The sequence below is a fragment of the Cetorhinus maximus genome, chromosome 3 (genome assembly GCF_964194155.1).
Source record: "Cetorhinus maximus chromosome 3, sCetMax3.hap1.1, whole genome shotgun sequence".
In the NCBI taxonomy this organism is placed as follows: domain Eukaryota; kingdom Metazoa; phylum Chordata; class Chondrichthyes; order Lamniformes; family Cetorhinidae; genus Cetorhinus; species Cetorhinus maximus.
In genome coordinates, this window is record NC_135881.1 from 72,573,001 (window position 1) to 72,597,038 (window position 24,038).

Sequence of the window (24,038 nt, forward strand, 5' to 3'; positions counted from 1 at the left end):
TAGTGGCCGTGGGTTTGGAAGGTGCTGCCTAAGGAGCCTTGATGAGTTCCTGCAGTGCATTTTGTAGATGGTACACACTGCTGCCACTGTGCATCGGTGGTGGAGGGACTGAATATTGTGGACCGGGTGCCAATCAAGCGGCTGCGTTGTACTGGATGGTGTTGAGCTTCTTGAGTGTTGTTGGAGTTGCCCTCATCCAGACAAGTGGAGAGTATTCCATCACACTCCTGATCTGTGCCTTGCAGATGGTGGACAGGCTTTGGGGAGTCAGGAGGTGAGTTACTCCTGGCAGGATTCCTAGCCTCTGACCTGCTCTTGCAGCCTCAGTATTTATATAGCTAGGCCAGTTCAGTTTCTGTCAATGGTAACTCCCAGGATGTTGATAGTGGGGGATTCAGCGATGGTAATGCCATTGAATATCAAGGGGTGATGGCTAGATTTTCTCTTATTAGAGACGGTCATTGCCTGGCACTTGTGTGGCGTGAATGTTACTTGCCACTCGTAGCCCAAGCTTGGATATTGTCCAGGTCTTGGTGTCTTTGGACATGGACTGGTTTAGTATCTGAGGAGTCGCGAATGGTGCTGAACATTGTGCAATCATCAGTGAACATCCCCACTTCTGACCTAATGATGAAGCAGCTGAAGATGGTTGGGCCAAGGACACTACCCTGAGCAACTCCTGCAGTGATGTCCTGGAGCTGAAATGGTTGACCTCCAACAACCACAACCATCTTCCTTTGTGTTAGGTATGACTCCAACCAGTGTTTTCCCCGATTCCCATTGGCACAAGTTTTGCTTGGGTTCCTTGTTGCCACACTCAGTCAAATGCTGCCTTGATATCAAGGGCAGTCACTCTCACCACACCTCTTGAGCTTAGCTCTTTTGTCCATGTTTGAACCAAGGCTGGAATGAGGTCAGGAGCTGAGTGACCCTGCCAGAACCTAAGCTGAGTATCAGTAAGCAGGTTATTGCTAAGCAAGTGATGCTTGATAGCACTGTTGATGACCCCTTCCAACACGTTACTGATGGTCGAGAGTAGACTGATGGGCAGTATTTGGCCAGTTTGGATTTCCTGCTTTTTGTGTACAGGACATACTCGGGCAATTTTCCACATTGCCAGACAGATGCCAGTGTTGTAGCTGTACTGGAACAGCTTGGCTAGGGGTGTGGCAAGACCTGGAACACAAGTCTTCAGTACTATTGCCGGAATATTATCAGGTCCCATAGCCTTTGCAGTATCCAGTGCCTTCAGCTGTTTCTTGATATCACGGAGTGAATTGAATTGGCTGAAGACTAGCATCTATGATGCTGGGGACCTCCGAAGGAGGCCGAGATGGATCATCCACTCGGCACTTCTGGCTGAAGACTATTGCAAAGTCTTCAGCCTTATCTTTTGCACTGATGTGCTGGGATCCCCCATCATTGAGGATGGGGATATTTGTTGCGCCTCCTCCTCCAGTGAGTTGTTTAATTGTTCTCCACCATTCACGATTGGACGTAGCAGGACTGCAGAACTTAGATCTGATCCATTGGTTGTGGGATCGCTTAGCTCTGTCTATCGTTTGCTGCTTATGCTGTTTGGCATGCAAGTAGTCCTGTGTTATAGCCTTACCATGTTGACACCTCATTTTTAGGTATGCCTGGTGCTGCTCCTGGCATATCCTCTTGCACTCTTCATTGAACCAGGGCTGATCCCCTGGCTTGATGGTAATGGTAGAGTGGTGGATATGCCGGGCCATGAGGTTACAGATTGTGTTTGAGTACAATTCGCTGCTGCTGATGGCCCACAGCGCCTCTGGGCTGCCCAGTCTTGAGTTGCTAGATCTGTTTGAAATCTATCCCATTTAGCACAGTGGCAGTGTCACACAACATGATGGAGGCTATCCTTAATGTGAAGAAGGGGCTTCGTCTCCACAAAGGCTGTGCGATGGTCACTCCTACCGATACTGTCATGGACAGATGCATCTGCGGCAGGCAGGTTGGTGAGGATGAGGCCAAATATGATTTTCCTTCTTCTTCGTTCCCTCGTCACCTGCCGCAGACCCAGTCTAGCAGCTATGTCCTTTAGGACTCGGCCAGCTCAGCCTGTAGTGGTGCTACGAGCCACTATTGGTGATGGACATTGAAATCCCCAACCCAGAGTACATTGTGCGCCCTTGCCACCTTCAGTGCTTCCTTCAAGTGGTGTTCAACATGGAGGAGCACTGATTCATTAGCTGAGGGGGGACGGTACGCAGTAATCAGCAGGAGGTTTCCTTGCCTATGTTTGGCCTGGTACCATGAGACCTCAAGGGATCCAGAGTTGATGTTGAGGACTCCCAGGGCAACTCCCTCATGACTGTATACCACAGTACCACCACCTCTGCTGGGTCTGTCCTGCTGGTGGGACAGGACATACCCAGGGTGTCTGGGACATTATCTGTAAGGTATGATTCTGTGAGTATGACTATGTCAGGCTGTTGCTTGACTAGTTTGTGAGATAGTTCTCCCTATTTTGGCACAAGCCCCAGATGTTCGTAAGGAGGACTGTGCAGACTCGAAAGGGCTGAGTTTTCTGTTGCCGTTTCTGCTGCCTAGGTCGATGCCGGGTGGTCCACCTGGTTTCATTCCTTATTGATTTGTTTTTTGCAGTTTTAATACAACTGAGTGGCTTGCTAGACCATTTCAGAGGGTATTAAAAAGTCAACCACATTGTTGTGGATCTGGAGTCACGTGTAGGCCAGACCAGGTAAAGATGGCAGATTTCCTTCCCTAAAGGACATTAGTGAACCAGATGGGTTTTTACGACAATGGTTTCATGGTCATCATTAGAATTTTAATCCAAATTTTTATTGAATTCAATATCCGGTACTTAGAAGCTGTGCTCTTGATGTACCTACTGGTACTGCGTTCTGACACTCATTGACCAAGATTAGCTCTATGTCAGGCAAAGAGAGCAAGGTCTTGTCCTTTATGCATGCCCTCATCCAATAAATTCTGCAGCACTTGCTGGCTGCTGCTGTGCTTAAGCTCCAATATTGCCTATTGAGCTTGTTTGACTACACTCTAAGATGTAATTTATCTTTGTCTTGGCACAAAATGGGCATTAGTGAATTGGCAGCCCGTTTTACACTCTGCCGCTTTTTCTTCTGCATCAGGTTGCTGATTCGCTATTACCTATTTGCACTACTGCCCAAAACAAATTTCACTGTTATTGTCTTGTTTCTTTATCCTGAAATTTGGGTCCTTTGTTTTTACCAAGAGCAGGCAGGCATCTCATCATGCCAGAACTTCTGCTTGTAAAGATCAGCTAGAATAATCTATGACCACAATCGGTGTTAGTCCCCAGCAGCACTAAGTTTAATTCTAGAACATTCGGCAACAGCTCAGCTGGAACAACTAAGTTAGCACAGAACAGACCCCCGCACTCACTGGAATCTGCCAGTTTGGTACCATATCACATGACACAGTAACAACAACAACTTATATTTCTATAGTGTCTTTAACATAATAAAATACCCCAAAATGCTTCATAGGAGCACTATAAAACAAAGTATGACAGCAAGCCACATCAGATGACCAAAAGCTTAGTCAAAGAAGTAGGTTTAAAAGATTGTGTTAAAGGAGGAAAGTAAGGTAGAGAGATGTAAGGTGGGAATTCCAGAGCTTGGGGTCTAGACAACTATGGCCACCAATGATGTAGCAATTAAAATTGGGGATGCACAAGAAGCCAGAATTAGAGGAGTGCAGATATGTCGGAGTTTTGTGGGGCTGGGAGGGATTACAGAGATAGGGAGGGCTGAGCCCATGGAGAGATTTGAAAACAAGGATAAAAATTTTAAAATCTAGACATTGCTTGACTGGAAACCGATGTAGGTCAGCGAGCCCAGGGGGTGGTAGGAGAACAGGACTTGCTGCAAGTTGAAACACAGGCAGCAGAGTTTTGGATGATCTCGGAGGGTAGAATATGGGAGACCAGCCAGGTATACGTTTGAATAGTTGAGTCTAGAGGTAACAAAGGCATGAATGAGGGTTTCAGCAGCAGATGAGCTGAGACAGGGACAAATCAATGTTACAGGGGTAGAAATAGGCAGTCTTAGTGATTGCACAAATATGAGCTTGGAAGCTCATCTTGGGATCAAATGTGACAACACGGTTGTGAACAGACTGGCTTAATCTCAGAATGTGACCTTTTATGTAACTTTGGTGTTTGTCTCAACCACTCCATGTGGTAATGAGTTCCACACTTTCACCATTCTGAAAAAGGGGGTAACTCCTAAATTCCCTACTGGATTTATCACGGACTATCTTATATTTATGGCCTCTAGTTTTGGACTCCCTCACAAGTGGGAACTTCTGATCTACACTACCCCATTGAACCTCTCTGCAATTTTAAAGTGTCTTTTAGGAACATAGATAATGGAGCAGAAGTTGGCCATTTGGCCCTTTGAGCTTGCTCTGCCATTCAATAAGATCATGGCTGACCTGGGTGTGGCCTCAATTCCGCTTTCCCCCATAACCTTTGACTCCCTTGTCTATCAAAAGTCGAACTCTGCCTTGAATAAATTCAATGTCCCAGCCTCCACTGCTCTCTGAAGGAGAGAATTCCACATACTAACGACCCTCTGAGAGAAAAATTGTCTCCTCATCTATGTCTTAAAAGGGAGACCTCTTATTCTTAAACTGAGTGTCCTCTAGTTCTAGACTCCCCCACAAGTGGAAACATCCTCCGTGTATCTACACTGTCAAGTTCCCTCAGGATCTTTTATGTTTCAATAAGTTCACCTCTCATTCTTCTAAACTCCAATGGGTATAGGCCTAATATGTTCAACCTTTCTTCATAGTATAAGCCCTTCATCTCGGGAATGAGTTGAGTGAGCCTTCTCTGTACTGCTTCTAAAGCAATTATAACTTTTTTCAAATAAGGAGACCAAAATTTTACACAGTATTCTATATGTGGTCTCATCAAGGTCCAGTACAACTGCAGTAAAACTCCTCTACTTTTATATTCCATTCCCCTTGCAATAAAAGCCAACATTCCACTTGCCTTTCTAATCACTTGCTGTACCTGCTTACTAACTTTTTGTGATTCATGTACCATGACAGCCAGGTCCCTCTGTACCACCAGGTTCATCAATCTCTCTCTATTTAAATCATATGCTACTTTTCTATTCTCCCTGCCAATGTGGACAAGTTCACATTTCCCACATTATACTCTATCTGCTTAATTTTTGCCCACTCATTTAACTTGTCAATGTCCCTTTTCAGACTCTCTACCTCCTCTTGACAACTTACTTTCCTACCTCTTCTGGTGTCATTGGCAAATTTGGCTACCATACATTTAGCCCTGCATCCAACTCTAGCGCCTGAATTTTGTGCTTGTCAGGTGCTTGATTGGCAGGCCCAGAAGCGGCCACAATTTCTATGTCTGGCCGCGATCAGACCCTGAACGCAATTTCACGCTGGCTGGCCAATTAACAGGCAGCTGGCATGAAACGTGCACTGAGAGAGACTCTGCACTGCCAGGTGGGGGCAGGAAGAGGGCGGGTGCCGAGAGAAGTGAGGGTGCAGATGGGCAATGAGCTCCCTGAAGGCTGACAACTGCTGTGGAGCTGCCTTATGGAGCCACAGAATTGTTCCAATGAAGTTTGCATAAAAAATTGCTGCAAACTCTCTCTGTAATGCAAATTCAAGCAACTGACAGCAGAACTCATAACACCTCAACCCTCAAACATCTTCTTTTACTTTATTTCATCCTGGACATTTTATCCCGCCCTGGATCGAGTATGAAGTGAAAACATGAAGGCCGGCTGGCCGATTGACCTGTCCGCCAATCGTAAAAGTGCACAGGCCATGTAAAATCTCTAATAATTGCCTCTTTAATGGGCTTAATTATCGGTGGGTGCGCTTCCGACTCCCGCGTGCATCCTCTGACCGTAATGTTGCGCGGGAGCACAAAGACGTCAGCACGCGCGCCTGATGTCTTTTTGCGCGATTTCATGTGATTTTGGGCCAGGCACACGTCTGCTCATTCAACATAAAATTCTGACCTAGATTGTAAATAGCTGAGGCCCCAGCACTGATCTCTGTGGCACTCCACTAGTTACAGCTTACAACCCAAAAAAGACCTATTTATCCCTACACTCTCCTTTCTGTTAACTAACCGATCCTTTATCCATGCTTATATGTTACTCCCTACACCATGTTCTTTTATCTTGTGTGATGTGACAGCTTTTTGATGCAGCACCTTATCAAATTCCTCTTGGAAATCCAAGTCCAAGTATAAAGTCACCTCTTAGTCTTCCCTTTTCAAGAAAATAGAGCTCTATTTTTGCCCCTTCTGACTGTTGCTGCCAAGGTGTTACCATGATGGTGTTGGGCGAGTACCTCTGTGATAAGGATATGTACAAGCAATGTCATATGCTAAGAAACACTCAATTTGTTTCAGCAATACCATTGGGCCCAAAGTAGCTATTTTCTATACAGTTATTTAAGTATCTATCTGTACGAATGTGAAAAAGTTCTGTTTGTTTGTACAAATGCCTACTTGCTGTTTTCTAACATGCAACGATATAGTCCAACTGCAAAGTTTTCTGAAACAACTTCCACTATGTCCCACAATAATGTATGCTCATAATTTTCACTATTTTCTCATGCCAAATGAGGACTTAGAAAATCCACCCTATCATTTCTAAACATATTTATGCTTTCGTGCATCATGTGTGCAAAAAAATGAAAAATGCCTCTGCAGTTCCTAAAATACGTATGCGAAAAGAAAATTCCTGCTTAATCTTCTACTTAACAGTGAATTAAGAGAAGCACAATACTCCAGCTGCATTGTGAAGAATACACAATCACCAAGTTGAGAAAGTATATCACAAAGCAAACAAAAATCATTTACTTATCAGGAATTTAGTGCTGACTGCATTCCTATGACACGAATGAACAGATCTAGTGCGAGAAAGGGAGGTTTGTCATTTTCTGTAATAAACAGAATGGTCCTAGTTAAGTGGGAATGAGAGAACTTTGAGGAAAACAATTTCTTTGTTGAGTATGTACGGCACCATTTGAGATCGCAATATCAAATTGTTTTCTCCCAGTTACCTTACCGCAGGAAATATTTGGTCAGTAACATAACACTGGTGCCAGCAATAACTAAAAGGCATTGGAAGTTTACATGCACGCTTTTTCATTCTAAGGACCTGAAATTCAATCCATTTGGCTACTGAGGAATGGAATCATCTGGAATACAGAAGAGCAAATTGAGTAAAAGATGAAAACACCTTAGGTGAAATCATGTGGGATCATAATTAGACATATGCAGGCAAGATGCAGCTTGGGAGATTGCACTGTAATTAAATGTGGTTCAGCTCAATCAGCCTCTGCTTAGAAATGAATCATGAAAGAGACCAGAAATTGTATCGAATGTGATGCTAACTCATCTGTCATACTTCTGTTAATGATATTAGATAAAGCGTCAACAAAATCCACTAAAAGGGGGATTCTGCCAAACATTCAGTTCTATTATAGCACCTTCAAAAAGCTTGACTGTGGACTGTCAGCACCCGAATTCAGCCACTTTCAACTCACAATGTACACGTTAGTTAAGGAATCAGTCTAACTTGCTAGTGTTATTTTTCTGTCATCACTAGTGTACATTAAAGCCAATGCAACACTCTGAACCCTTTATGCTTAAGGATAAATTCACTGCCAGTCATACAAGTCAGACATTCTCAGGCCCAATTGCTGGTCCGTGTTAAATTTTACATTCACATTTGGTGTGTTGAAGTGTGTGCCACTATTTCTGGAGTAAGAAAGGGAAAATACCAGTGATGGTTTCCACCCTTGAGTAAGACCTACTAACTCCTGGTGGAAAGTTGTGTAAAAATATGTGGTAAGCAGCCAATTGGGCTTGTCTGTGATGACTTCTACGATCAAATAACTTGCTCACCTATATGGGCAAAGTACTAAGAGACTGGTACTGCCAGTGCAGCTATGCTCCTAAATGGAGAAGAGGAAAAGGGAAAGGGGGGAGGGAAAGGTAGGAGACCCTCCTCACTGGCTAATGATTTGAGCAAAGTAAATTTGGTTTTCTGGCACGGGAGAAAGGAGTAGGAGGAGACGGAGAAAAGTTTATACAATTTTGCTGTTAAATTTAATATCCGAAACCTTTGATGAAGACACAACTGAACACATGCAATAGATAGGGGAAAAATGAAGAGTTGAGCTGAATTTATATTTTAACCTAAGCTATTTTACTCTACTTATCACATTCATTATTTTCTCCTTTATATTCTTATGTTAAATATTCAAATTAATTCAGGGCATTTACTGTTAATTTGATAATATGAGGTCAAACCCTTGAAATTAAGTCCTATTATGTGCTATATGGGTTAATAGGGTTGTGCTGAATGTTTACAGCACACATTCCTTCTCTAAAGAATTGTGGGTGTACCTATACCAAATGGATTACAGTGGTTCAAGAAGGCAGCTCACCACCGCCTTCTCAAGGGTAATTAGGGATGGGCAATAACTGCTGGCCCAGCCAGCGATGCCCACATTCCATGAAAGAATAAAAGAAAAAAAGCAAAGAGGCCAATTTTATCAGCACCAGCTCTTTCCCAGTGCAATTCAAAACTAATCTTGCTCTCTCATACTCTCCCCAAATCCCAGTGTGTTCCTTTACATCAAATATTTATTCAACTTTTCCTGGTCTCTGCCTCAAACACTCCCAGTGGCAATATACCTCGTGTTTCAACAACCATCTGAGTAAAGAAATTTTTCCTCATCTTCCTCCACATTCTCTTTGTGACAGTTTTATATTGATAACCCCATTGTCATTAATCCTCCAAGTAGAGGAAATCGTCTTTCCCAATTCACCCTCTCAAAACCCTTCAAAACATTAAAATTCTCTATACAAACTTCTTAAGGGCCCAATTATTTCAGAATGCTTTTCTGGCTATAATAGCATTAGTGAACATAAGGGGATGGATTTTGACTTTACACGATATTGTAAAACTGATGATAGCAAACTACCTATTTTACCTTTCTCACAATTTTACTTCTACTAAAATCAATTAAAATAAAAATCAGGAGAGATGTACATAAGAACACAAGAAATAGGAGCAGACCATATGGCCCATTGAGCCTGCTCTGTCATTCAATACAATCATGGCTGATCTTGGATTTAAACTCCATTTTCCCAGTCACTTCCCATACCCCTTAATTCTGAGAGACCAAAAATCTATCTATCCCAGTTTTAAATGTATTCAATGGTGGAGCACCCACAACCATTTGGGATAGGGAATTCCAAAGCGTAATTTCTCCTTGTCTCAGTCCTAAATAATCTACCCTTTATCCTGAGACTGTGGCCCCGTGTTTTAGATTCCCCAACAAGCGGAAACAATCTCTCAGCGTCCACCCGATCAAGCCCCTTCAGAATTTTGAAGGTTTCATGAGATCGCCTTTCATTCTTCTAAACCCCAGAGAATATAAGCCCAATTTACTCAGCCTTTCTTCATAGGACAGCCCCCTTATCCCAGGAACCAATCTTTTCTGTACCACCTCCAGTGCAAGTATATCCAGAGACCAAAGCTGTACACAATATTCCACATTTGGTCTCACCAAAACCTTATACAACTGTAGTAAGATTATTGTATTCTTGAACTCCAATCCTCTTGCAATAAAGGCCAACATGCATTGAGCACACCCAAGTCTCTGAACATCAACACTTAGAAATTGCTTCAGCTTTTCTATTCCTACGAGCAATGGATAGCTTCACAATTCCCTACATTATACTCCATTTGACATCTTGTTGTCCACTCACTTAACCTGTCGATATCTCTTTGCAACCTCTCTGGGCCCGCCCACAGCTTTTCTTTCCACCTAGTTTTGTATCATCAGCAAACTTAGATACATTACTCTCTGTCTCTTCATCAAAGTCATTGATATAGATTGTAAATAGCTGAGGCCCTGGCACAGGTCCTTGCGGTACTCCACTATTCACTGCCTGCCAGTTTGAAAAAGCCCCATTTATACCCACTCTCTGCTTTCTATCCATTAGCCAATCCTCTACCCATGCTGATATGTTACCCCCAACACCATGAGCCCGTATCTAGCCTGTTATCCTTTTGTATGGCACCTTATCGAATGCCTTTTGAAATCCAGATATACTAGATCTACTGGTTCTCCTTCATCTTCCCTACTAGTTACATCCTCAAAAAACTCTAATAAAATGGTCAAACAGGATTTCCCTTTAGTAAAACCATATTGACTTGTTCTAATCATACTATGCCTTTCCAAGTGCATTGTTAAGACTTCCTTAATAATAGATTCCAGCATTTTCCCAACAACTGATGTCAGGCTAACTGGCCTGAGTTCCCTATTCTCTCTCTCCCTCTTTTCTGAAAAAGTGGTGTAACATTTGCCAACTTCCAATCTAATGGGACCATTCCCAAATCTAAGAAATTTTGTAAAACCATAGCCAGCACATTCACTATCTCTGCAGCTATCCCTTTTAGAACACCAGGGTGTAGGCCATCAGGCCCTGGGGATTTTTCAGATTTTAGTCCCTTAAGTTTCTTCACTACTTTTCATCTGCTGATATTAACTTCCTTAATTTCCCCACCATGAAACCGGACGGACCAACCAGCATTGACCTAGGCACGGGAAATGACAATGGCAATCTCAGCCCTGTCAACTCTGCAAAGTCCTCCTTACTAACATCTGGGGGCTAGTACCAAAATTGGGAGAGCTGTCTCACAGACTAGTCAAGCAACAGCCTGACAGAGTCATTCTCACGGAATCATACTTTACAGATAATGTCCCAGACACCATCAGCACCATCACTGGGTATGTCCTGTCCCACCGGCAGGAGACACCCAGCAGAGGTGGCGGCACAGTGGTATACAGTAGGGAGGGAGTTGCCCTGGGAGTCCTCAACATCGACTCCGGACCCCATGAAGTCTCATGGCATCAGATCAATCATGGACAAGGAAACCTTCTGCTAATTACCATGTACCGCCCTCCCTCAGCTGATGAATCAGCGCTCCTCCATGTTGAACACTGCTTGGAGGAAACACTGAGGGTGGCAAGGGCACAGAACATACTCTGGGTGGGGGGCTTGAATGTCCATCACCAAGAATGGCTTGGTAGCACCACTACTGACTGAGCTGGCTGAGTCCTAAATGACATAGTTGCTAGAATGGGTCAGCGGCAGGTGATGAGGGAATCAATAAGAAAGAAAAGCATACTTGACTTCATCCTTACCAACCTGCCTGCTGCAGATGCATCTGTCCATGATAGTATCGGTAGGAGTGTCCACCGCACAGTCGTTGTGGAGATGAAGTCCCACCTTCACATTGAGGATACCCTCCATTTTGTTGTGTGGCACTACCACTGTGCTAAATGGGATAGATTTCGAACAGATCCAGCAACTCAAGACTGGGCATCTATGAGGCGCTGTGCACCATCAGCAGCAGTAGAATTGTACTCGAACACAATCTGTAAACTAATTACCATCAAGCCAGGGGATCATCCCTGGTTCAATGAAGAGTGCAGGAGGACATGCCAGGATTAGCACCAGCGATACCTAAAAATGAGGTGTCAATCAGGTGAAGCTATAAAACATGGCTACATGCATGCCAAACAGCATAAGCAGCAAGTGACAGACAGAGATTAGAGATCCCACAACCAACGGATCAGATCTAAGCTCTGCAGTCCTGCCACTTCTAGTCGTGAATGGTGGTGGATAATTAAACAACTCACTGGAGGAGGAGGCTCCAAAAATATCCCCATCCTCAATGATAGAGGAGCCCAGCACAGCAGTGCAAAAGAAAAAGCTGAAGCTTTTGCTACAATCTCCAGCCAGAAGTGCTGAGTGGATGATCCATCTCGGCTTCCTTCAGAGGTCCCCAGCATCACAGATGCCAGTCTCAGACAACTCGATTCACTCCATGTGATATCAAGAAACAGTCGAAGTCACTGGACACTACAAAGGCTATTAGCCCTGACAATATTCCGGCAATAGTACTGATGACTTGTGCTCCAGAACTTGCTGCACCCCTAACCAAGCTCTTTCCAGTACAGCTAAAACATTGGCATCTACTTGGCTATGCGGAATATTGCCCAGGTATGTCCTGTACACAAAAAGCAGGCCAATTACCGCCCATCAGTCTACTCTCCACCATCAGTGAAGTAATGGAAGGGATATTCAACAGTGCTATCAACTGGCACTTGCTTAGCAATAAACTGCTCACTGATGCCCAGTTTGGATTCCACCAGGGCCACTCAGCTCCTGACCTCATTACAGCCTTGGTTCAAACATGGACAAAAGAGCTGAACTCCCGAGGTGAGGTGAGAGTCACTGCCCTTGACATTAAGGCAGCATTTGACAGAGTGTGGCATCAGGGAGCCCTAGCAAAACTGGAGTCAATGGGAATCAGGGGGAAAACACTCCACTGCTTGGAGTCATGCCTAGCACACAGGAAGTTGGTTGTGGTTGTTGGAGGTCAGTCATCTCAGCTCCAGGACTTCACTGCAGGAGTCCCTCATGGTAGTGTCCTTGACCCAAATATCTTTACCTCCTTCATCAATGACTTTTCTTCCATCGTAAGGTCAGAAGTGGGGGTGTTCGCTGATGATTGCACAATGTTCAGCACCATTCACGACTCCTCAGTTACTGAAGCAGTCCATGTCCAAATGCAGCAAGACCTGGACAAAATCCAGGCTTAGGCTGACAAGTGGCAAGTGACATTCACACTACACGTGTCAGGCAATGATCATCTCCAACAAGGGAGAATCCAATCATCGCCCCCTTATGTTCAATGGCATTACCATCACTAAATCCCATACTATTAACATCCTGGGGGTTACCATTGACCAGAAACTGAATTGGACTAGCCATATAAATACTGTGGCTACAAGAGCAGGTCAGAGGCTAGGAATCATGCGACGAGTAACTCACCTCCTGACTTCCCAAAGCCTGTCCACCATTTACATGGCACAAGTCAGGAGTGTGATGGAATACTCCCCACTTGCCTGCAGCTCCAACAACACTCAAGAAGCTTGACACCATCCAGGACAAAGCAGCCTGCTTGATTGGCACCACATCCACAAACATTCAGTCCCTCCACCACCGACGCACAGTAGCAGCAGTGTATATCATCTACAGGACGCGCTGCAGGAATTCACCAAGGCTCCTTAGACCGCACCTTTCAAACCCACGACCACTACCATCTAGAAGGACAAGGGCAGCAGATACATGGAAACACCACCACCTGGAAGTTCCCCTCCAAGTCACTCACCATCCTGACTTGGAAATATATTGCTGTTCCTTTACCGTCGCTGGAACGCCCTCCCTAACAGCACTGTGGGTATACCTACACCACATGGACTGCAGCGGTTCAAGAAGGCAGCTCACCACTACGTTATCAAGAGCAACTAAGGATGGGCAATAAATGCTGGCCCAGCCAGCGAAGCCCGCATCCTGTGAATGAATTAAAAAAAAAAAATTTGCCCCTCGGTTACCGTCTGTAAAATGGGGTGCCATTTTTTTTTTGTTATAACCCATTTTACACTGTCGTACAAAATCAAATTATACCACTACAAATGTCCTCATGATGTTCAGTAAGCCACTAACATGGATTGACTAGAGAAATAATTTAATAACAGGAGAATGGACTTGGGACTCCCTTGGGACTAATTGTACAAAAATACAAAATACCCGATGCAACCATTTGAGTCATGACACCTTTTTAATTAAGATTAACAAATGGAAAGCATTGAGGTTCAATTTGTGTTGGTGGAGATGCCCCTGGAAATCAGTGCAGTATATAGAGAGGAAACATAAATCAGTGATTTACATTTTTCAGGGTGCTCAAGAGATTTTCAGCTGTGAGTGAAATGAATGTGGCTCCACAATTTGATACATAATACCGGCAAGGATTTTCCCCTCCGTGGACTAAGTGCGGTGGTGGGCAGGAAAAGCGTTTATTTCCCCACTGACTGCAATAGCATGCTTTCACGCCAGACTGTCTGCCTCTTGCCTCAGTAAATATGCATCAGCTGGAAACACGGTGTTTTGCCGGCGGGCAGCCTGTGATGTGTCCATCCCGCTGTGACCTCAGCAGATCCTTGCTCCGGGCACCATATTTAAATTGCTCCTGCCCAGATCTTCACTGTCTTCAGCCCAGGACAGCTCCAGGCAAGAGATGGCCCCCAAGAGCAGGAAGAGAGCAGCCCCAAGTTTAGTGACGCCTCGCTGGGTCACCTTCTGGATGCTGCCGAGGCCCGTCGTGACCTTCTCTACCCTCGGGATGGCCGGCGGGGGTCCAACAATATCACCAATTCAGCTTGGGAGGTGGTGTCTGTGCCCGTGAGCGTCACCTCAGCCTGCAGGAAAACAGCGATACTGTGTCGCAAAGGGATGAATGATCTCATCTGCATAGCCAGGGTGAGTCAACCTTCTCATCCCTCTCAGCTCACACCCTCACAAGCCCCTCACACACTGACAAACCACAGGGGTCTCACATATTACCAGCACAAGGGACATCACCACTCTCTCTCCCACACACACCCTCACATCCTGTGCAGTTCAAGTTCTCATCCCGTACACGGCTCCACTCAACACCCTCACAAAGCAGACACCCCTATCATCTGCCTTGGCCTGCTTCCTGCTCAGACTCTCTCCATCTGTCTTCGTGGAGGCTAAGATTGCCCATAATGAAAGGGAAAGGTCCCAGGCCATTGGCAGGATGCCAGAGATCAGGGCCCTCACCCAGTATGAGAAGCATGCAGAACACCTGGCCAAAGAGGACCAGGGCCATTCCTGTGGCAACAGTGGGACAGCAAGACTGTGAGTGCAATGTTATGTCTTGGAGTAGAAACAGAAAATGCTGGAAAAACTCAGCAGGTCTGACAGCATCTGTGGAGAGAGAAACAGAGTTGACATTTCGAGTCTGTATGCTCTGTCCCATCCACAGATTGCAACATACGATGGAGGAGTACGTCAGTGTTGAGTTTACGGTAATAGAGCCAGCATGTCAACGCACCGAGGTCAGTGCTGGTAGGATGGCAGCCACCATGAAGACCTTGGTCCAGGACATAGTGCTTGTGCTGCTGTGGGAGTTGTACTCCATCGCTCTAGGAATAGGTGGCAACCATCAGTGGCTATGCACGAGGGATCTAGGGCACCTAGATCTCACTCCAGGTGCCCCTTCTCCTCAAGGTGTACCCAGGTGCCCTCGGGCGCTCATAAGGAGCAAGACCATCAGCTGGACACCCCATGGCTATCCACCCAGGTGACTCCGGGACTGTCCAGCTGATCCCAATTCCCTCCGTCTGTGACTCAATCGCTTCCTGCTACAGAGGCTGAGGAGGGTGCACCTGCTCCACAGCAGGAGACCTAAAGCAGGCTGGGGCCTCCGAATCATGGCCCTCCAGAGAATGCCCGTCAAAGTCATCACAGACAACAGGGTGTAGCAGTCAGCATGCTGTCTCCACCTCAGCTATGGATGTTGGGCATGCACCAAAGTGTAGTGGTATGGTTAGGAAGATCGAGAAATGTTAAGAGCACAATAGTGGCACGGGTGTTGACCACATGTATATACGTTCCACCAATGTAAATACAATTGCACTCATTCCACATCTCCTCTTGTGTGTGCCTCCTCTGTGTGCTGAGTTGTGTTGTGCTCGATAAGATATCACACCATGTTCCCTCCCCGATTTATCGCAGATTTTGCATCACACATCTCTGGCTGATGTGTGCAGCCATCTTATCACAGTGTGTGCCCCTTCTCAGTTCATTACTAACATCAGTGATGCTTCACCCTCAATGTAAAGTGTGCTTGTGCCAGGCATCTCATCAACATGCATTGCAGGTTCAAGTGATGTTCATGCTTGGCTGTGTATGTTGGAGGCTCATGTAGACTCTTGGCTCATCTGCATTGTGAAAAGGTGAAGGTGTAGTGTAGAACGAGAGATGTAGATGTACATGAAGAAAGGTAATCTTTCTTTGAACTTTGTGCTATCGGTTATCCTGCAGTTGGTACCTCATCTCAGCAAGGACACATGCCCCCGAGGCTTCATCATCCTTCAAAGGATGAGGACATGGTGAGCAGAATGTGTAAATACTCAATCTCAGGATGAAGAGGATGGTTGAGGAGACTAGTCATGCTGGTGGTGATGTGGGCCAATCATGGAGGGCATTGGTCCGACAGGATAAACACCGTTACTTGTCATCATTCTCCTGGAATCTGATGGCTATGAACGCACCACAAGCATGCCTGATTCGTCTGGATGTGCTATGGCTTCTTCCCCTGCAGCCTCAGCTTCCTCAACCTCATTGCCCTCATCCCTCTTGATGTGCTCTTCATCAGAGGAGATGTGCAGCTACTCTATCTCGGCATCTGGCAACTCCTCTTGCTTTGCAGCGCCAGGTTGTGCAGGGCACAGCAAGCCACGATGATCGATGAAACCCTCTGGGAGTGCACTGTCAAGGCATTAGAATTGCATCGTCAAGATGCCACTGGTCTGCCCTACCAATGTTCATGGGACGGAATAAGCATTGTTGTACCTCCCTCAGCTGAAGTTTGCAGCCATGTCCTTTGAGGGTAGCCTTTGTAATCAATGAACCAACACTGGATCCTGTGTGGTCCCTCAAAGATTTCCAGGATCTGCGATCTGCTCAAGATGTAGGAGTCGTGGCAGATTCCTGGGTATCTCGCACAAAATTGCATGATGTGTCACAGACCAGCTGCACATTGAGCAGTGGAAGCCTTTCCTGTTGGTGTAATGGAGTGGCTGTTGCCAAGGAGCTTTTATAGCCACATGAGTACAGTTGATGGCACCCTGCACCTGTGGGAATCTGGAAATCTCAGCAAAGCCCAGTGCTCTGGCTGCCTGGTTAGCTTGATCTCTAGCAAAGTACATGTAACTGTGGGCCTTGGCAAAGAGGGCGACTGTTACCTCCTGTATGCACTTGTGGGTGGAAGCTTGAGAGATGCAGCAGAGGTCCCCAGTGGGATCCTGGAAAGAGCCACTCGTAAAGGATGTCCTTCCAGTCCCTGCGACGTCAACTCATAGAGAATGTGGGAAATGTCAGCCACCAGATCCCTGGACATGCGGAGGGGTCAACGACACTGTCTCTCACTCATATCACTGGAGGAGGAGGCTCCACAAATATCCCCATCTCCAATGATGGAGGAGCCAACACATCAGTGCAAAAGATAAGGCTGAAGCATTTGCAACAATCTTCAGTCAGAAGTGCCGAATGGATGATCCATCTTGGCCTCCTCCGGAGGTCCCCAGCATCACAGATGCCAGTCTTCAGCCAATTCGATTCACTGCACGTGATATCAAGAAATGGCTGAAGGCTCTGAATACTGTAAAGGCTATGAGCCCTGACAATATTCCAGCAACAGTATTGAAGACTTGTGCTCCAGAACTTGCCATGCACCTAGCCAAGCTGTTCCAGTACTGCTACAACATTGGCATCTACCTGGCTATGTGGAAAATTACCCAGGTATGTCTGCACACAAAAAGCAGGACAAATCCTACTTGGCCAATTACCACCTCATCGGTCTACTCCCTTTCATCAGTAAAGTAATCAACATTGCTATCAATCGGCACTTGCTTAGCAATAACCTGCTCACTGACACCCAGTTTGGGTTCCGCCAGAGGCACTCAGCTCCTGACTTCATTACAGCCTTGGTTCAAACATGGACAAAAGAGCTGAACTCCCGCGGTGAGGTGAGAGTGACTGCCCTTGACATCAAGGCCACTTTTTACCGAGTGTGGCATCAAGCCACACTTAACAAAACATGAGTCAATGGGAATCAGGGGGAAAATGCTCTGCTGGTTGGAGTCATACCTAGCACAAAGGAAGATGGTTGTGGTTGTTGGAGGTCAGTCATCTCAGCTCCAGGGCATCACCGCAGGAGCTCCTCAGGGTAGTGTCCTCAGCCCAACTATCTTCAGCTGCTTTATCAATGACCTTCCTTCCATCATAAGGTCAGAAGTGGAGATGTTCGCTGATAATTGCACAATATACAGCACCATTCACGACTTCTCAGATACTGAAGCAGCCCATGTCCAAATGCAGCAAGACCTGGACAATATCCAGGCTTGGGCTGACATTTGCATCATACAGCGTTAGGCAATGACCATCTCCAACAAGAGAGAATCCAACCATCGCCCCTTGATGTTCAAAGGCATTACCATCACTGAACCCCCGACTATCAACATCCTGGGGGGTTACCATTGACCAGAAACTGAGCTGGACTAGCCATATAAATACTGTGGCTACAAGAGGAGGTCAGAGGCTAGGAATTGTGCGATGAGTAACTCAACTCCTGACTCCCCAAAGCCTGCCCACCATCTACAAGACACAGGTCAGGAGAGTGATGGAATACTGCACACTTGCCTGGATGAGTGTTGCTCCCACAATACTCAAGAAGCTTGAAACAGCCCGCTGGTTTAGCACCACATCCACAAACATTCACTCCCTCCACCGCCGACGTACAGTGACAGCAGTGTTTACCATCTACAAGATGCACTGCAGGAATTTACCAAGGCTCCTTAGAAAGCACCTTCCAAACCCATGACCACTACCATCTAGAAGAACAAGGGAAGCAGACTGATGGGAATACCAATTACCTGCAAGTTCCCCTCAAGTCACTCACCATCCTGACTTGGAAATATATCGCCGTTCCTTCACTGTAGCTGGGTCAAAATCCTGGAACTCCCTTCCTAACAACACTGTGGGCGTACGTAGACTGCAGCGGTTCAAGAAGGCAGTTCACCACCACCTTCTCAAGGGCAACTAGGGATGGCCAATAAATGCTGGCCTAGCCAGTGAAGCCCACATCCCATGAATGAATCAAAAAAAAAGACGTGTTGTTTGTACACTCGGTCTTGAGAGGCACCTACGTGCAGGGTTCCTGTGAGCCTCATCCTCTGGGTCTGGAGGGGGCCCTGCTGCCCCTTACTCATCAGGGTGAAGCTCCTCCCTTTGGCGAGCCTGGTGCCGCACTGGCACCCTTCTCCGCCTCTCCTCCTGCCTGCATGTGATGATGCAGTTAACATTAAATACACCCTCCATCTTCCCGAAGGTTTCCTCTCTGCAGGAATATTGAAAGAAAGACATAACTGAGAACCAGCCTCCAAAGGTTCTCTTTCTGTCACTGACACGTGAGTGACTGTGGGTTCAAGGGTTTTGTTACAGTCAATACAGTCCTGGCCATCATGCTGACCGCTCTCAGTGTCACAGTAAGCTTCCCCCACCCGCACCCGCCCCCGGCCCCATTTCAGTAGACATACTGCGATGAGGTTGATTTGGCAGTGCTTAGATGTCCTGCATTTATTCGGGGAGATAAATTACCCATTCATTGGACTCTATGACTACATTGTTTGGAATACACATGAGGGTCCATGCTCTGGGAGGGGGATGAGATTCTTTTCCAGGGGCCTAGAAGTTCCTGTCTCTGAACCTGGCAGCTGCAAGAGGTATCCAAGAGTCTTCTCCTATTTGACCAGGTGCCCACTTGCTTTTGGATTCATTATCCCACTGGAAGATTACCACGATTGATACAATGGGTTACTGCTGGGAGATCAATGATTGGAATGCATCAGAATTAATCTTGCATGAATGCACTATTACATTGAAGGCTCTAGATTGCCTCCATAGTTATTGAGATGTTCCTAACATGTCTCAGCTGTGTATTCCTCCTCATGTGGTAACATGGATTCCAGATGAATGGACCTTTAATCAGCCCCACAAGTGCTGTGATCCACTCCTCCCAGAAGCCAAAATAGCCCTCCCCGGCAGCATTTGTTTTCTTAGTTTCACTTTCTGCTGTGCCATTGATTGAGGTTCTGAGATAGTGTTCCTCAGGTTTTATTTCCAGACCAGTTTCAGCCCTCCCTGTATGACTGTGGAAATTCCATCATGCTGGAGGAGCATAGCGGTCAGGTTTCCCGCTGTCCTATTATTCTCAGCGCAGCCCCTATAATCCTTGACCCTATTGTAATTGTGGTTGATATTCCTGTGTTACCCCCAAGTCGTTTGAGGCAAATGTGCCTACGGTCCATGTAGACCTTACCTCTCTCCATCTTGAGGCCCACTGTACTGACACACATAGGGACTAGCCCCACTCCCCCCATGAGACTACTGAGTGTCCACCCCTGCACTATCTGTTCTCCATCTAGAGGCTGTAGATACCTCCCCTGAGTGACTGTACCATCTGGAGCCGAGTACTGTGCCAGAAACCCACTGGACTGCCATGCATGAGGTGATGACCATGTTCTGTACACACTATGCTGGGCACAACAGACAGTGGGCAGACATGCCCTCCCCCTCCCTGGACTGGGACAAGGACTGTCTTTGGAAGCTTAGCAATGTAAGCTGAAGCGCTCCTTCACTCTGCAATCCTCCCACTCTGGCCCCGGCTCACTTATGTCCTTCTGTAAGAGACTCTCTCCCCATTCTGGCCCAGAGGATGCACCGCCCCCCTCACCCATCCATCCCAAGTCATGAATCTGAGTGCTACCTTTCCAAGGCTCACCTCCCAGTCAAGTGTCTGAGTCAGTACCCAGTCTCCCCCCACCACCAGCCATGTGTCTGGGTGCAACCTTCCCCAGTCTCCCACCGCACCCCCCAAATCGAGCCCTTTCCCTCCAGCCCCATCCCTTGCCTCTGTAACCCCCTCCTCGAAAGTGAAGTGATGCTGTGTGTGATGCCAGTGCAGAGTCAGAGGTGCTGTGAGCTCTGCGCAATGCAATTTGGGGAACAAACCTTGAAGTTGTGAGTGATGTGCAGGTTGCCAGGTGCTCGTCACTTATATGCGGTTGTGAATCACGCCGGTATAATTAGATGCCGTCATGGCCTTTCGATCCAGCATGTGGAGTGGAGCGGGGCGGGGTCGGGGGCGGGGGGTGATTCAGCTTTGATAATGAGCATTCATGATATTCTATTGTACTCAAATGCATTCCCGGCATGGCGCAGAAGGAAAGCGCGCTGCCAGAGGATGGGGGGCGGACAATTGCGACCTATTTCTATCCGAAGAGAAACTGATCTCTTCGTAACCGTGATACTTACCCCTCCCACCCGCCTTCACACCAGCCTCAGGTGGGACCTGAAAATCCCAGCTATTGTATTTGACAACAAAGATTTGATCCATTTTGATTAAAAAAATGTACTGAGATGAACTTCCCCGGCTCAAGAGGCTCGAAGCAGGAACTGGCCGGAGACCCAGGATTGCAGCCTGGAAAGAAGACTGGGAAATGTTTATATTGCAAAATTAAGTCAATTCTACCATTTTTAAAAATGAACATTTGAAAACGAATTTTTAATTTTTAAATGCCTGACAGAATAAGTATGTTCTCTGTACATTACTTTCTCCTTTTTGTGAGGGTTTATTGAAACGTGTGTATAATTTGCAGTGATTTTCTATCTTTCACAGTCACAATCTTCAGCAATTTGGGGCTCAGTTGATGAATCGGTATTTCCTGGCAGGACCCTTCCCCTCCACCCTATCCCACTCCGCCCCAGGGCAGATTGCTTTTGGAAAGGATATCAGCCCCTATGTGCTGTAAGTGGGAATTTTTTGCAAGGAAGGGATTTCATGCTTATGGTATGTGCTGAGGAAAGGGTGGAGGAATGGATAGCAATGAAGGGAAGGGAAAGAGAGAAATGCCTGGAAATGATAGGAGTAAGGAAGAGATAGAGGTTGGAACATTGCTTTGGGGAAGGACAAAGAGAGGAGCTTGGAAGAATGAGTGCCTTCAATAACAGAGATAGTGGGAAGGAACTTGACAGCATTAACTAAGAAAGGTTAGGAAGAGTGCCTGCCTGACTTGGGGTGAGAAGGGGGTGGGGTGTTGCAGGTAGCATATTGAATTGGGGAGAGGATATTTTTATCTAAGGGGACGCTAGAAGAGAAATGAGTACCAGCTTGAGCTGTGGGGATGTAGAAAAATGCCATCTTGAATGGGGAGGTGAAAGAATGGGAGTTAGGACATGAAGTTGGTTAGGAGGGGAGAAGAATATCATTACAAACTGAGAGGGGGTAAAATGGGACTAACGATGAAGATGCAAAACAGGTGAAAAAGCTTTTGCTGCCCATTTTACCACAAGACCAATGTTCAGTTCTATTGAATTCAATGGAACTAGATATTGGGCAGGTGTCTGAGAGGCAATCAGAGTGATACTGCCTGGTTTGTAAACTTGCCTATCTTCAATTTCACTCCCAGAACATTAGATTAAGAGACAGTGCCTCAGTAAGAGGGTGGGGGGCTGAATGAGGTACAATACAAAAGGAGGTCATTTGGTGTCTCATGTTTGTGCCAGCTCTTTGAAAGAGTGTTGAAAGAATCACAGCATTTTCCCTATAACTCTGCAAATTAATCCTCCTAAGGTACATGTTCAATTACCTTTGGAAAGCCTCTATGAAATCTGATTCTACCACCCTTTCAGGTATTGTAGCCATTTGGGAAGCAATGGACCTTCTCCCACCACCAGAAAACACCTGAAACATTTTACCAGGCCATTTAGAGTGAATTTGGAGGTGGGTAGGAAGGTGGGATGGGGGAGAAGGAGGTGGGGGCCTTAAAATTGGAGCAGACCACATTTGACTGGAATTCTGAGTCTTGGTGTGACTTCCGGATTTTATCAATTGCAGGAACCATGGTTGGCAGGCTTGGGTCATCGAGGCTGCTGGGCACCAATTAAGAGAGTTGAAATGCAAGTTAACTGAAATTTTACAGTGCATTTCTAATTTTATCAATGGTGCACAGGGATCACAGGGATTTGGAGCCTTACCTGTGGGTGGCAAGAAAACTGGCTCTAAGTGCAGGCTTACTCAAGAGGCCATCAGGCGATCCAGTGTGCAGTGATAGAAGGGTGGTGCATAGGCATTGTCACACCTTGGCAAAGGGTGGGGGTGGCGGGGGGGGGGGGAGTGTCAGGACTGTGAACTGTAAGGTTGTGTTGCCAGGGTCACGTAAGGGCAGTGGTACTTGCTATGAGGAAATGACTCAGGGATAGGGTTAGGGGGTGGTGACGGGGGTTGGGAGGCCATGCATCTGTATAGAAGGCCTAGGAATAAGAGAGAGGACACTTGCATGGGCCTCATCCACCTAGGCCTCAGGGCTTCGTTGAGCAGGATGGGAAACTCTGAGGGAGGGATGCTCAAGCACATCCGAAACCTTAGGACCAGCAAGAGGACCAGCCTTAGGGTGGGTACACACAAAAAGGCACAGAGGATCATGCCAACAGCTACCTGTGGACAGAAGAGGCTATACCCAGCGGACAGTGTACCGCCCGAGGCTGAATTTTCTGCAAATGTCTGAGTGTCAGTGTCAATGAAGACTGTGGTTGTCCAGAGCGGTAGATGCTGATCTCTGCATCATGCCGCAGGATGAGCTGAGACTCATGGGAATGGGCAACGCTAGTGGCTCTGAAGATCACTATGGTTCTCAACTTTTACACCTCTGGCCCTTTCCAGAGATCCACCGAGGACATGTGTGGGATCTCCCAGTCTGCAGCCTAAGATTGTTATCAAGGAAGTGGCCAATGACATGTTTAAGAGGGCTGCTGACTATGTGTGCTACCTCAATAACCCAGACAGTTAGATGGAGAGGTCAATTGAGTTTGGGGCCGTGACTGGATTTTCCCAGGTGTAAGGTTCTCATCAACTGCATGCATGCGGCCATCAAGGCTCCCACAGACCAGCAAGCAGCCTTTATCAACACGAATGGCTTCCACTTGCTCAATGTTCAACTGGTCTGTGACCACCAAAAGCAAATCCTTCAGGTGTGTTCTTGAGAAGCAGCCACAACTCTTACCTGCTTCAGCAGTTCCAGGTGCCAAGCTTTTCTTGCCCCTCATTCCTTCAGGGATGGATACTGGGAGACCAAGGCCTACCATTAAAGATGTGAGGAACCTATGCATAGATGCAGAGGTACAACACCTGCCATGGGTCAACCATTGAGCAGACCACTGGGCTTCTGAAGATGTGATTCAGGTACCTAGATCGATTAAATGAAGCCCTTCAGTGTGCCCC

General features: G+C 46.5%; 1 protein-coding gene across 2 annotated transcripts in view; it reads right to left on the minus strand.

Annotated features, from left to right (window-relative positions):
• LOC144678721 (polypeptide N-acetylgalactosaminyltransferase 15-like) overlaps positions 1 to 24,038 on the minus strand; it is a 94,102-nt gene that overhangs the window by 14,929 nt on the left and 55,135 nt on the right. The gene's annotated exons all lie outside the window — the stretch shown is intronic.